We start from the raw sequence: 12683 nt of genomic DNA on the forward strand, positions 1-12683 counted from the left end.
AGCTGGCAGCTCCACTGTGGAGCAGGAGCACCCACACCTTTCCTGTTGACACTTTTTTCTCACGACGTTTGATGTGTTTTACGCTTAACATCTAGAGAGGACCTCACTGTAGCCCTGGTTCTGCAGGCAGGTATTCATAACGTTCCCAGCACTGGGAGGCAAGGCGGTAGCTAGCAGGTTCACCGTGCTGCATGGTCCCAGTGCCCAGCCTGGCCGCAGAAGGGGGCTGCGGCGTGGGGAGGGGCAACTGGGGCAGCCCGGGCAGGCAGGACAGCTGCCCTGCCAGCACAAGGGCACCTCCTACCCCTTGCCATGCTGCTCCTGCTGGGGTCTCTGGGCAGCGCGGCGTAGGGAACCACCCAACGGAGCACGGAGCTAGGTGTCTGCCTACATTCTTCTTTTATTGCATATGTTAAAAGACTGGTAAACAGCGTTTGCCATTTTTCCCCGTTACACCTGCCTTTTGCTTTAGTCTTCTAAAATGTTACAGAGGCAAGTGCAGAGAAAGTCTATATCAAGGGGGTCCGTGCATGTGGGAGCCCAGGATTCCTTGCCTGGCTGCATGCCTTCCTCTGGGGGACCTCCCGCGGGGGCTGCCTGGAGACCCTGGGTCCTTCTCCTGGGCTGGGAGCTCCATCTCGGGTGGATATTTGCATTCAGCACGGTGATCCTCCAGTTTTCTCCTAGAAGAAGCTGGTGGGGCTGCTCCCTGCTCAGGGCACAAGCGATGTCCACTGCCTGCAAGCCTGCCTCTCTGTATTCTGCCAGTGCTGCAGCTGGTGCGAGCCCCGCATCGCCATGATGCTGTATTCATTATCAAATTACGGCATTTATGTAGATGCTGAGTATAAGAGCCATCCAACACTCATTATTTTATCCTGAATGTGTGTTACTGTAATAGTCTCCCCTTTGTAAGCCCTCATTTTTCTGTCAGAGCTTATTGCATTGGTGAAGAAACCTTTGTTTCATTTTAGCATGAAAAATAAAGATTAAGGTAACTGTTCTGAAACTGAAATAAATGCAGTTAATTAGTATAATGGCTGCTTTAATTCAGTTATATATTTCTGAATGCTAAAATCCTTCAATAGTGTGCTGTGATATTGAAAATTTGGAAAGTAACACTGTGTGTCCATGGAGCCAATGTTTTCTCGTTCTCTAGGCAAGATCCTTTGCCTTGCTGTGGTCTCAGAGCTTATGTCGCTTTTTATTCCTTTAATTTGTGTTTCAGTGTCATGTAGCAAAAAAGAAAGGGGGGGGGGGCAGGAATCGCCATCTGGGTTGGCTTCCATCATCAGAAGAAACAGCTGACTTATATATTCCTATAAAATAAACATGATTGGCTCTTGAATTTTCAAAGAGCCCGCTCCCTTAAGAAAAGTGCAAAATAATAAAGACAAAACCATGCAGTGAATCAGTCCCTTACTTTTCTGCATTGGCAATTTCTTCTTCATAATTTCTGGAAGTCAGTGTTTCTATCTCCTACCTCTTTAGGAATTAATAAATATCAAATGTAGCAGCCAGCCCCTTTTTAATATTTCAAATAATATGATTAAGCTGGGAGTTAGTCTCTGAAAATGAAACCAAGACTATCAGAACCAATAATATTGTGTGATACCCTTTCTGAGCATTCAAAAAGAAAATACTATGTGTTTCCATGAAATAATTAGTAGCTAATAATTCTTAGCTTTACAGTACACTGTTTTGTTCATTTTAGTATGAAAATGTATCTGTGAAAGGGGTGGGAAAATTTTCATATAAATGAAAGCAACAAATCAATGGATCGCAGTTGTGACACCAACAGCTTCTTGGTCCTTGCTGTGGAAAGAAGCCACTTCCCTGGGGCAGGAGGGAAACATGTCGTGGTGATGGGAAGGGGTGTGGGTGTGTACAATAAGCGTTAGAGGCCAGGAAATCCCAGTGGAGGTGGGCTTTTGCCTGGCTTGGATGCACTGGCAGGTGTTGAGGCTGAAAGCGATACAGGTTAAGGTTCAAATAACATCAGCTGTAGAGCAAATTACATTTAAAATCTTGTAGAAGCAGAAGAGTAAACAGTTTTGCGACTAATTACTAATATTCTACTGATTTTCTATGTAAAATATTTGGGATATAGCGATTAATCTATGCTTTATCTGCAGATAGATTTTCTAGAATACTTAAAGCATCTCCATGAGTTTAATAAAGGCAAGAAGCTGGAGATATGTAATGAAGAAGATCTATTCTGCTTCCTCTCCCAGTCTTTTTGTCCTGCTTTCTCTCCCTGCCTCCTCTTTTGTTCCATCTGCAGGCTGGCAGGTACCTGGCAACTTTGTCACGGCCAGCTACAGAGCAGAAAATCAGATGAGTTCTCATGGTTAATAAACTATACATCGATTCTCTGAAGCAGTGAAAGTAGCAGAGGAGCAGAGCAGGGAGGTTAATTATGCTAATTACTCATGAAAATTCAGGTAGCACGTATACCCATTTATTTTGGGCAGTTTGCCAGATAAAAAGCTCATACAGTTATCTGCTCCTTTCGGAAAAGTCCATGGGTCAGCAAATATTTAAAGAATTATCTTGGTTTCTCCCTAAGTTTGCAGATCTCCAGTTCTGAGCTGCTATTTTATAAAGCAATGTAATGGACTGCTGAGAATCACAGAAAATAGGGGGTAGTAAGTTTGGAAGAACGTCTTTATTTAAAGGAGGTAATTGCAAAGAAGTGTATTGATATGGTGCTAAATGAATTATTTGACTGCAAACACTGGGTAAAATGTCTCCAGCATGTCTTGTCTGTTCGGCTTGGAAGGGGAGGAGATGCTGTGACATCGCTAGCTCCTTCGCTGTCAGTGCAACAGATCAGTCTGCTGTTTTCCCGAAGATGCCTCCGAGCAGAGGCTGCAGGAGGGAGAAGGCAAGGCTGGAGACTCAGCCACCACCCGCACAGCACTGCCGAAGGCCAGGAAGGGTTTCCTGCAGGGACCCCCCCGTAGCTTTGTCCTGAGGGGGCAGCTGTGGGGGGATCGCTGCCCTGTGGCATCTCCTTCCCGATGCCCAGAGGGAGACGGGCTTTGGAGACTCTTCATCCTCCATTGGGTAGATATGCTGCATCTGTTGAACCTGACAAGCAAACTTGCTCTAAAAGGGGGTTTGGTACCTATGGGGCTTTGCAGCCCCTAAAGAGCAGAATGCGCGCAAAGAGGGAAGGAGAGCTGCCCCTCTGTGCATGTTAACACCTCAGCGTGCCGTCAGGGCTCTCCGCCACTGGTGCGGGAAGACAAAGATCACCGGAGACCGACTCGTTGGGGAGAAGGAAAGCCGGTAGCAGGGCGGGAGAAAGGAGGAGGGTTTGGCAGCCAGGCGGCCAAAGGGTGGCAGGAGCAGAAGCTGAGGTGGGCTTGGGGCGGTGGGGGGGGCAGGGCACTTGCTGAGAGGAGGCAGGACCCTACCAGGGGTGTCTGAGGGGGAGCAAAACAGGGTTTGCAGGACCTACGTTAAACGCTGCAAAGTTCACGCGTGTTTGCTGTCAGCTGGCGGCTGCACAGAGGGAGGAACTGCCGTCTATATTGGATCCATGAGCACCACTTCTCCGTAATCCCAGCTCGTCTGTGCCGTTTCAGGAGTGCGGCATGCACGGGTTCGCGTGGGTTGGTGTTTGCTGTGAGCAGGAGAGGGCAGGCGGCTCAGCACGGGGGAGCTGGGCTGGGAAGGGGCACGTTCTTACAAAGAACCCTCGTCACATCGCAGCCGAGCGCTGCTGCTGCTCTGCAGGCAGAAAGCAGCGGTAACGGTACGTCTAAGGACTTAGACGTGCAATGGGGACGTTCAGGTTGACACTCAATTCCAGGCAAAGCTGGTTATTTATTTTAGGTCTGTTTTGGCTGTTTTCTGTGAGGCAGTTTTGGGGTTCTAATTTTAAACTCTGTTTTCAAACAACTGCTTCTCTCTCCTGTTTTACATAACGCCTGTTCATCAGACTTTCCAGAAACTGCCTGTGCACGTTTCTGTCCCATCCACAACAGAACAGTCTCCCTCTGCAGGATAATTCAATATTTGCATGTTTCACAAAGAAATAGCAATACTTTTCTTTTTTTGTTTTGTTTTGGGCTTTTTTTTTTTTTTTTTTTGGGGGGGGTGTCTTCCTAAGATTAAGATTTTTAAATTTTATTGAGTATTTCTTGTTATTAATACCCTCTATGCCTTGTTTCCTGGGTGCAGTTCCTCTGTAATATTTCATGCTTGCTATGCCTCAGAGAGAATTCAGCTCCTGCAGCTGCAGCTGAGCGCTGGCCAGGCCTTCTCCCCAGGTGACCTGCTGGTCCTTGTGCTCACTCTTCCAGGCCTGGCAAGTTAGCTCCCTGAGAAAATGGTGAAATTTGGGCTACAGCATCTTTACACTCCGGATACACTGAGCTTGTGGCAGTGCCTGTGCTGCTGGGGGGAGCGGGGGGCACCCCGAGGCTCAGGCACAGGGACAGCCGGGCCTGGTGTGCGCCAGCCCATGCACCTGCCAGTGATGCATCAGCTCCCGGATGGTCTGAGACTCTTGTCTCAGGTAAATATTTAAAAAAAAAAAAAAAAAAAAGCTGGGATGAACATGAGCAGTTGCACAGGTGTTTTTTGTTTTTGGTTGTTGTTTTTTTTTTATGCAGAATTTCATGCTTTGAGCTATAGTATATGTGAGAAAATTGATTTTGATTACAGTATTAAAAGGATCATCTATAGTTGCACCTGAGTTCTTTTTATTGTTCAGAGAATTTTCCCTAGGGTACCAAAATTTTAAGTTGTTATTTGTAAGAATCCATGGAGAACCCAGAGAAGGCATTTATAAGACCACCAGGAAAAGGACTTTGCAGAAGTTCTTAGCAGGTTTCTGGTGTGGTTTCCTAGTTCTGAAGCTTGGATCTATAACCTTATGTTCTGAGCTCCTGGGTGTTTTTCTAGGCTGAACCTCGACCCTTGTGTTTCTTTCTCCCCTTGCTGCTTAGCTCAAAACCAACCTCCTTTAAAGGAAGAAAAATTTTAGCAACACTTTTTTTTTTTTTTTCTGTGTTCTGAGGAAAGTCGCTATAACTCAATGCCAAAACCAATTTCACTGTTAAACAAAAAGATGCTGCAGTAAGCAATAACAACTCTGTTAAGAGCTTCATGTCTGCTTTGGTGCATGCTCACCCCATGCAGGGTGATGGGAAGGGAACGCTGCCATCCCCTGTGGGCGGTGCAGTCAGCTCCTCCAACACCTAAAGCACCAGTTATCTGAAACCATTAACATTTTCAGATTGAATCCTTCTAGGTGTTCAGGGGAAAGGGTTCAAGGACATTCAGTAAATTAGATGAAACTTTTAACCCAAATTGTGACAGAATTACTGGTTTTAGAGACACAAGCCTACACAGAAACGAGTCATGTGCTGATCTGGAATGCGTAGGGATGTGTTTCCTGGAGGAAGCATCTCACAGTACGTCACTGAGCATCTCCTCTGTATCAGGGATGTGTTTTGAACGGCTCTGCAGCTGGGCAGGGCCACAGCCCCCGGTGGCCTTCCTGGCCGGCCAGCTTTCCCGTGGCTCCCGGCACTCAGCTCCCACCTTCCCACCGGGGGGAGCGGGGCAGAGATGGCTGAGGTGGGAGCACTGGCGGGAGGTCCCTGAGGCTGAACGGCTGGAGTTAAAGGGTTGCACGGCTTGAATTTACCTACAGATTTATAAGACAGTTTTTAACTCGCTTACCCTTCCAGCCTTGCGATCTGGGTCCAGCAAGCAGTCACACCAGAAATGAGGATAATGGTCCCTTTTGGTCCTACTTGAATGAAGGACCAAAAAGGACTTTTTTCCCTGTAAAGTGCTGCCCGAGTGCTGTCCAGGTGTAACCCCGGAGGGTGTAGTGAAGGCTGTTTGGAGACAGGTGCACATCAAACACGCAGGGGACGTGTGGGACACGGGGCAGCCGTGTGTGCAGTCTGTGTGGTGTGTTCCAAGGGCAGCGAGGGGGATGCTCCAGCCCCAGCTGCACTGCGAAGGCTCTTGTAAAAAGGGACCGTGTGCAGTTTTAATTAAGCAATTGGGAAGAACTGTTTTTTACAAAGATTAATAGGTCTATGTTTTAATTATGGGGGAATAATAGACTAGAGAGCTAGGAAAGTGGAAGGTATCAAAAATGAGAGGATTAAAAACTTTAAGGAAGCTGGGTGAGACTGTATTTTTCCATAGTTACAAATTGCAAAAGATCATCCCCATTAATAATGATTGGAAAACTAATAAAATACCTTCAGCTATATATGACAGGTAACATTAAAATCTATTTTCTATGCTTGTTGAGTAGAGAATTTCTGATTACAATCATCAGTTAAAAAGTAAATTGTTCTTTTTTCCAATCTTCCAAGTTTAAAAATAGAAGAATTATCTTCTGAGTTCATCTATAGTTTAATCAATACTTCTCCAAGCAATGTAAAGGTAAAAAGAGCAAAAGTCACTGTTTAATGATTGTTATGCTTTCTTCAGTTGTGCTACAGTGTTATTATTAACTTCTAAAAATAATCGGTCCTATGCATAGATTTTAAAAATTACTTTGCAGAAAATGCTGCCGTGGTGTGCAGGAAGTTTAAAAACAGAATTTAAGGAAGGAGAGGAAAGGGGGAAGAGAGGGAAGGTCACTAGTACTTGTCATTTCTACTGGTTGTCATCTTTTCAATAATTTATTTCTCATATATAACTGTAAGAAATGTTTTATTGTTGGACTTTATGAAACAACAGCATGCTTTGGCTTGAACCATCGGCCAGTGATCGGCAGGGATCGACCACAGCTCCCGCGTTCCTGGTGCTGACCTCTTGACCGTGCACCTTCAGTGATGGGATCCCACAGGGGTTTGTGTGTGCTGAACTAGAACCGTGCATTGCTCTGGTGTCATTATTTGATGTATTTCTGGCACGTAACATCAGGATGAGTTGAAGAGGAGCTGGGCTCTTAGCTCAAGGCTCAGACCCACCCTGAGGGAGCTGCAGTGGAAGGCTGCCAGATCTCCATAGGTTCACCTGAAATCAAAACTCTGCTCAAACTCACTTATCTGGCTTGGTGAAAATTTGTGTTTATGTTCCCTGATATATTTGGAAGACTTAATGGGCAAATCGCTCCAGAGTGCAAACCTGAATTTTATGTGTTTAGTAAAATTTGCTTGGCAACTCCCGTTGTGGTATTTGTCGCATACTTTGCCCACCTAGACTGCTGTAGTCTTAAGGAACCAGAGGCTCTCACGGAGGACTTTGGTCAGCACTGCCCTGTGCGCTGCAGGACTGAACGTGGCCATTGCACTGCCTGCCTGAGTCGCACCCCTGCACGGGCATGGCGAGGGGCTGCTGGGACCCCTCCAGCTGGGTTCCCTGTAGTTCTTACCATGTTGCTTGCGCTGTCTTCTCTCATTGTAGCCGCCTTTCCTCCCCTGTCTTTACTGGCGAGGTGCCTGGGCCGTGGCCGAGTGTACCCCGAGTGGCGCAGGGGTGCGGGTGTGGAGGGCATGCCTGTGCAGCGAGGCAGCCCACCTACACGGCGGAGCTGGCCCACCACAGCCTGCCAGCCAGAAGAGCCCATGTCTGTCTAGACGTGTTCATGTTTGTGCAATGAAAGCAACACAGAGTTATCACTTCTTATCTGCAACTCAAAAACTAACATTCAAATGCTGTCCTTGGTTAAAATGAAGTGCATCCAGAGATCAAGCATGTGAGAAATGCAGCTGTAGGGAGAACTGCAGCAGCCGCAGGGAGAACCGCAGCGGCTGTGCCCAGGGTCACCTGCGGTGCTGCAGCCCGAGTCCACCCGCACTGCTCAGAGCCCACGAGCTTGCTTGGGGTCAGTGCTTTTGTTGATCTCGGTGCTTATTTTTTGCAAATACGTACACGATTGGTTGGTCAAGTCACAAAAAACATGTGGAAGGACTGCTCTTTCATGGGAAATTATAAAGGTATGGGCAAAAAAAAGATAAAGCTTTCATTTAAAGGGGTAAAAAAATCCTTATTTCTCCTCATTTCTGTGTCTGCAGTAACTACAGTGCAGAAGCCTGGCCTCCAGTGGCCAGGAGCACACATCGGGGAATGTGTAGTTCAAGTCGCCTGCAGAATAGCTTTAAGCAATAACTGTGTTTTCAGAAATGAGAAGTGATTTGCAAACAGAAGGGATTAAATTTGTTAGATTAGAAAACATTCCTGAGATGAATCCTCTGATTACTTCTTCCGTGCAGTAAATACACAACTTATCCATTGCATCTTGCATGTCTAGTGGGAAAATACAGCAAGTTGGCTCCTATTTAACTTCAAGGCCATCCTGTGCAAAATATTGCAGGCAAATTCTGCAACATTTTCAAATCAGTTCACTCCCACAGTGTTAGGGAACTTGCGTGGGTTTTGAGTAAATGTAGAGAAAAGAGTGCTCTGAGCTTTTGAAGGAGCCTGTCTGAGGTAAAATATTTAATGTGTTTTCAAAGAACCTTATTTGGAATGTAATTTTTAGCTTGAAATTGATGTGCTTCCACCATACAACATGCTTCATCAGGGTCTGAACAAGACTGAAATGTAATCTCCTAGTTACATTTTTAGAAATACCTTTGGTGATTTTTTTGTTTTATCAGAGTTGAAAATCTTTCTCAGCAACTAAACATCTGTTACATTTTTAGTCCTTGGTTTTCATGTTTTATAGAACAGTTGTATACAGCGTACTTCTCGTTAATTAGTGGGGTATAGAAGAAAGTTGTGTTTAGCAGGGTTTTATCTCTATCCATGATAATTGCGCACCTAAAAATTATAAAGCAAATTTTCGTGTTTGTTTTAGGAAGTCATTTTGAGAAAATTTGTATATCAAGTAAAACAGCAAGAGGTCTCTGTTCCTTTCTGCACTGATGTATCTCCCCTTTTCTCAGCCAGACAGCCTTGATATCAGAAGGGCTGTGGTTATATGAGAAGTTTTGGGAAACTTTTGCAGCTGTGCCGGCGCGGGCTGGGAGAGAGCTCCTTCCCTTCGCAGGAGCTGGGATGGGGCTGTGTGCTGGGTCCGGCTGGAAGCAGCCCTGGGAACAACAGGGATGGCTCAGCCATTGCCGAGCAGCGCCTGCACAGCGCCGGGGGCTGTTCTGCTCCTCACCCCCCACAGCAGCTGGGGGGCACAGGGAGCTGGGGGGACACGGCCGGGCCAGCTGCCCCCCCCGAGCCCAGGGGTACCCACCCCGTACGGCCTCACGCTCAGCACGGAGCGCTGGGGGGAGGAGGAGGAAGGGGGGCCGCTGGCAGCGATGGCGCTGGTCTCCCCCAGCCCCGTTAGGTGTGCTGGAGCCCTGCTGCCCTGGGGGGGCTGAGCACCTCCTGCCCTGGGAGGTGCTGGGGGAACGCCTGGGCTGGCTCTGCTTGTGCACACAGCTTGTGCTGTACCTGGGGAGCTGCCTTCATCTCAGCCCACCCGTTTTCTCACTTTCACCCTCCCGAGTCTCTCCCCACCCCGCTGGGGGGAGGGAGCGAGCGGCTGGGGGGGCTGAGCTGCCGCCGGGTGTTAAGCCCCATCAGGGCCTTTCAGAACAGGCGCCGTCAGAAGGCTGTAAGGATGCTTCGGAGCTGCCACGACAGCAGCCCTGAGCACCCCCCTTCTCAGCATGGTCTGCATCTGATGAGAATTCCACTTTTGTTTTTAATTAATAACCAAAAATTTCAACTTTGTTTTGTTTTGTTTTGTTTTTTTTATTTATTAAGCAAGGATAATTATTTTCTTAGAAGCTGCACAGAGGGCAGGGAATTTGTAACACGAGGCTGGTTTTGTGTGCTGGGAGAGGAGGCTGTTATTTCTCTCTTGTGGGAAGAAGCCATAGTGCTAGCGCTTTCTTGCATCTTTTTCGATGTGTGCATGTGTATAAATAACAAGGGAGTTAAATAAAATAGGAAATGCTTACTGAAACTACAGGCTACCTTCAAAACCACTCACTTATAACTGACCGTATCCAACTGCTTCAGAAATACCAGTAGAAAAGAAACGAATTGTAGAAAAACATCAGCGAGTCTGATGTTTCTGTGCTTCTCCCCAGTCTTCTGTTCATTAGGATCAGTTTGAAAATGTTCACGAGACTTTGAAAGTGGCTCCTTGCCTTCTCCAAATGGGACCAGACCCCACAAAACTCCTCCTGCAGCGATTCACAGACATCTGCTGTGCTCCTCATCCTCAAAGTGATACTTCCCCACGACATCCCAATTCCCTGTTATATAAACCGATGTTTTATCCCATATTGTATGCAGCTTCTCTCAGAACCCTTTCAGATTTCATGTTGAGATCATTAATTAAATGAATGAATAGTTATTTTCATTATCTATTTCTGAAGAATTTCAGCCTGATGCTTCTAGTTTCTTATTCCTAAAGGGAATGTCATTTCTCTGCTTAAACAATACTGCCATATGCTTAAGCTACGAAATCACCATTTTCTGCCATCTAACAGTTCCATAGTTGCGCTATTTTAATGTTTTATCAAAGAGATGAGATCTATTGCATTCTCTTCTTCTTTTGGATTTCCTTCATGTAAAAAACCTCTTTATCAAATAAAAATGTTCCATTAGTCTGTCACACTTTGTATTACCTTCCTTCAACTTTTAAAGTTGTTTTAAAGCCTTAAACTCTATTGTGGGCATGGTGGTTAGCCTCAAATTTGCCTGATTCACTCCCTACATTTCCGTAAGTGGAGATAATACATTTATGGTTTCCCAGTCACATAGCATCACTTTCAGACTGCTTAAAAAAACCACCCCACATGCTCCGGGGTTTGCAGTTGCATGCTCTCAAACGTGAGCCCGTCAGGGTTTTTCTCTGCCCTTGACTCCATTAGCTGCTCTGCCTTTTCCCACATGAGAGATGGCACCTTCTTTATGGGAAACTGGAGTACAGCGCCCAGTTGGCTTTTGAGCCACAGCTAAATATCCTCAAGCTCACCGCAGACAGGCTGTCGTACCCATCAGCTGGTGAAGGTCCCTCTGCACGCTGTCTCTGCCCTTTTATCCCCTCACTTCTCAGGCACCGAGAGGGACTCCCCGTGCCGGCCATTGCCTCCCAGACACCCTTCTCACAGTCCCATTTTCCCATGCTCTCTACCCAAGGTATGACCATTTGATTTTGCTCAGGTCTCATCTCCTCCCACCAGTCCTCCCTTTTCTTTATGACAAACGTTTTCTTGTCTATGGCAAGGTGGTACTTGAAGTATCTCCAGTGTTTCTGTTCTCATATTCTCATACTTCACACAGTCCTCTGCTCTGCTGGTGTTTACTGGTTTTCTTCTCGTCATTGTTTTCTTTCCTCACTTGCTGCTCTTTCATGCATTTTCCTGGCTGCTCACAAAAATCATCATTCTGGCTGAAGTTCCAGAGAGCATCCCTTGTCTGTCATGTCAAGTAATTGCTTTCAGTCAAACGCTGCAAAGCAGAATGTAGACATCCCAGCATCACTTGAACACACGGTTAAAATGTCCGTGGGATGGAGGAGTGGTCTTTAGTGTCCTTTCTGTCTCTGGCTCTCCTGCCTGTCACCAGCATCACTCCCCTCTTTCCAGATGATAGAAAAAGTTGACGGCTATTCCAAAGCCATCAATTGCATTAACAATCAGATCATCTCCCGGGAGCGGTTTTATCCCTGCAGCCTGTGTGCTGCTGAGTGGCCTCTCCTTTACCTCTCCCAGCGACAAGGGTTCCTCTGCTCCAGTGCAGCTTTGTGTCATACAGACACAGAACCACAGAATCACTGAGGCCAGAAAAGACCTTTAACCCCATCAGGTCCAACCCTTAACCCAGCACTGCCAAGGCCACCGCTAACCCTTGTCCCTAAGCGCCCCATCTACATGTTTTTTGAACACTTCCATGAATAGTGATCCCACCACGTCCCTGGGCAGCCTGTTTCAGGGCTTGACCATCCTCTGGCATCGCCCGTTCTCCATGGCCACAGCTCTGCCCGCCCGAGGGTCAGAAGCCCCCCACACTCGCACCAGCGCTGGCTCACCCCTGCGGGCATCCCGCCCCAACAACCTCTGCCTGCCTTCTGATGTACTTCACTGTGCTAAGAAATGCTGTCAGCTGTATTCACCAGCTTCTTACCACTTTTTCCACGGTTTTAGTAACTGTGTTTGGTGCCGTGCTGTTCTTGGGCCTTGTCAGTGGTGTTTGGTAGTATCCTTCACAGTGCACGTCTCCTCATCCCAGTGTGCAAGTGAGCAGCTTCAGACGGAAGGCTATTTTAGAGAGAAATCACAAATGTTTCCTAACGTGCAATACAAAATATTGACAACAGCAGCATGTTGCAGTGTTTAATTACCTTAGTACAAGGTTATACTTCTGTTATGCCTGGGTGGCTTTTTTTTTTTTTGGTTGCATATCTACGGAAAGGATTTTCAATTAACATTGACCTTTAATACTCTGACTGGTTTTGGATTCTACAGAAGGTGAAATGGACTACAAATTAGGTTTTGCAATATACCTTGTTCTTTATATTTCTCAACTGATTAGTTTCCGACAGTTTGCAGTACCTACACTGGTGCATTCAGCTTGCAATTCCCTTGCAATCTCCGGTGCCATGTTCAAACCCCCAAGATATTGTGTAGAAATGCTGTCAGACTCTTCAGATGTAGGTGTTTTCATTCTCCAGCTGTACTTCTTTACTCTTAAAAAAAACAAAAACCACACACACACACACACACAGAAAAAAACCAAAA

General features: G+C 46.5%; 1 protein-coding gene across 1 annotated transcript in view; it reads left to right on the plus strand.

Annotated features, from left to right (window-relative positions):
* Nucleotides 1–12683, plus strand: part of NEGR1 (neuronal growth regulator 1) — a 293449-nt gene that overhangs the window by 124004 nt on the left and 156762 nt on the right. The gene's annotated exons all lie outside the window — the stretch shown is intronic.

The sequence above is a fragment of the Falco punctatus genome, assembly GCF_963210335.1.
Source record: "Falco punctatus genome assembly, chromosome: 11".
In the NCBI taxonomy this organism is placed as follows: domain Eukaryota; kingdom Metazoa; phylum Chordata; class Aves; order Falconiformes; family Falconidae; genus Falco; species Falco punctatus.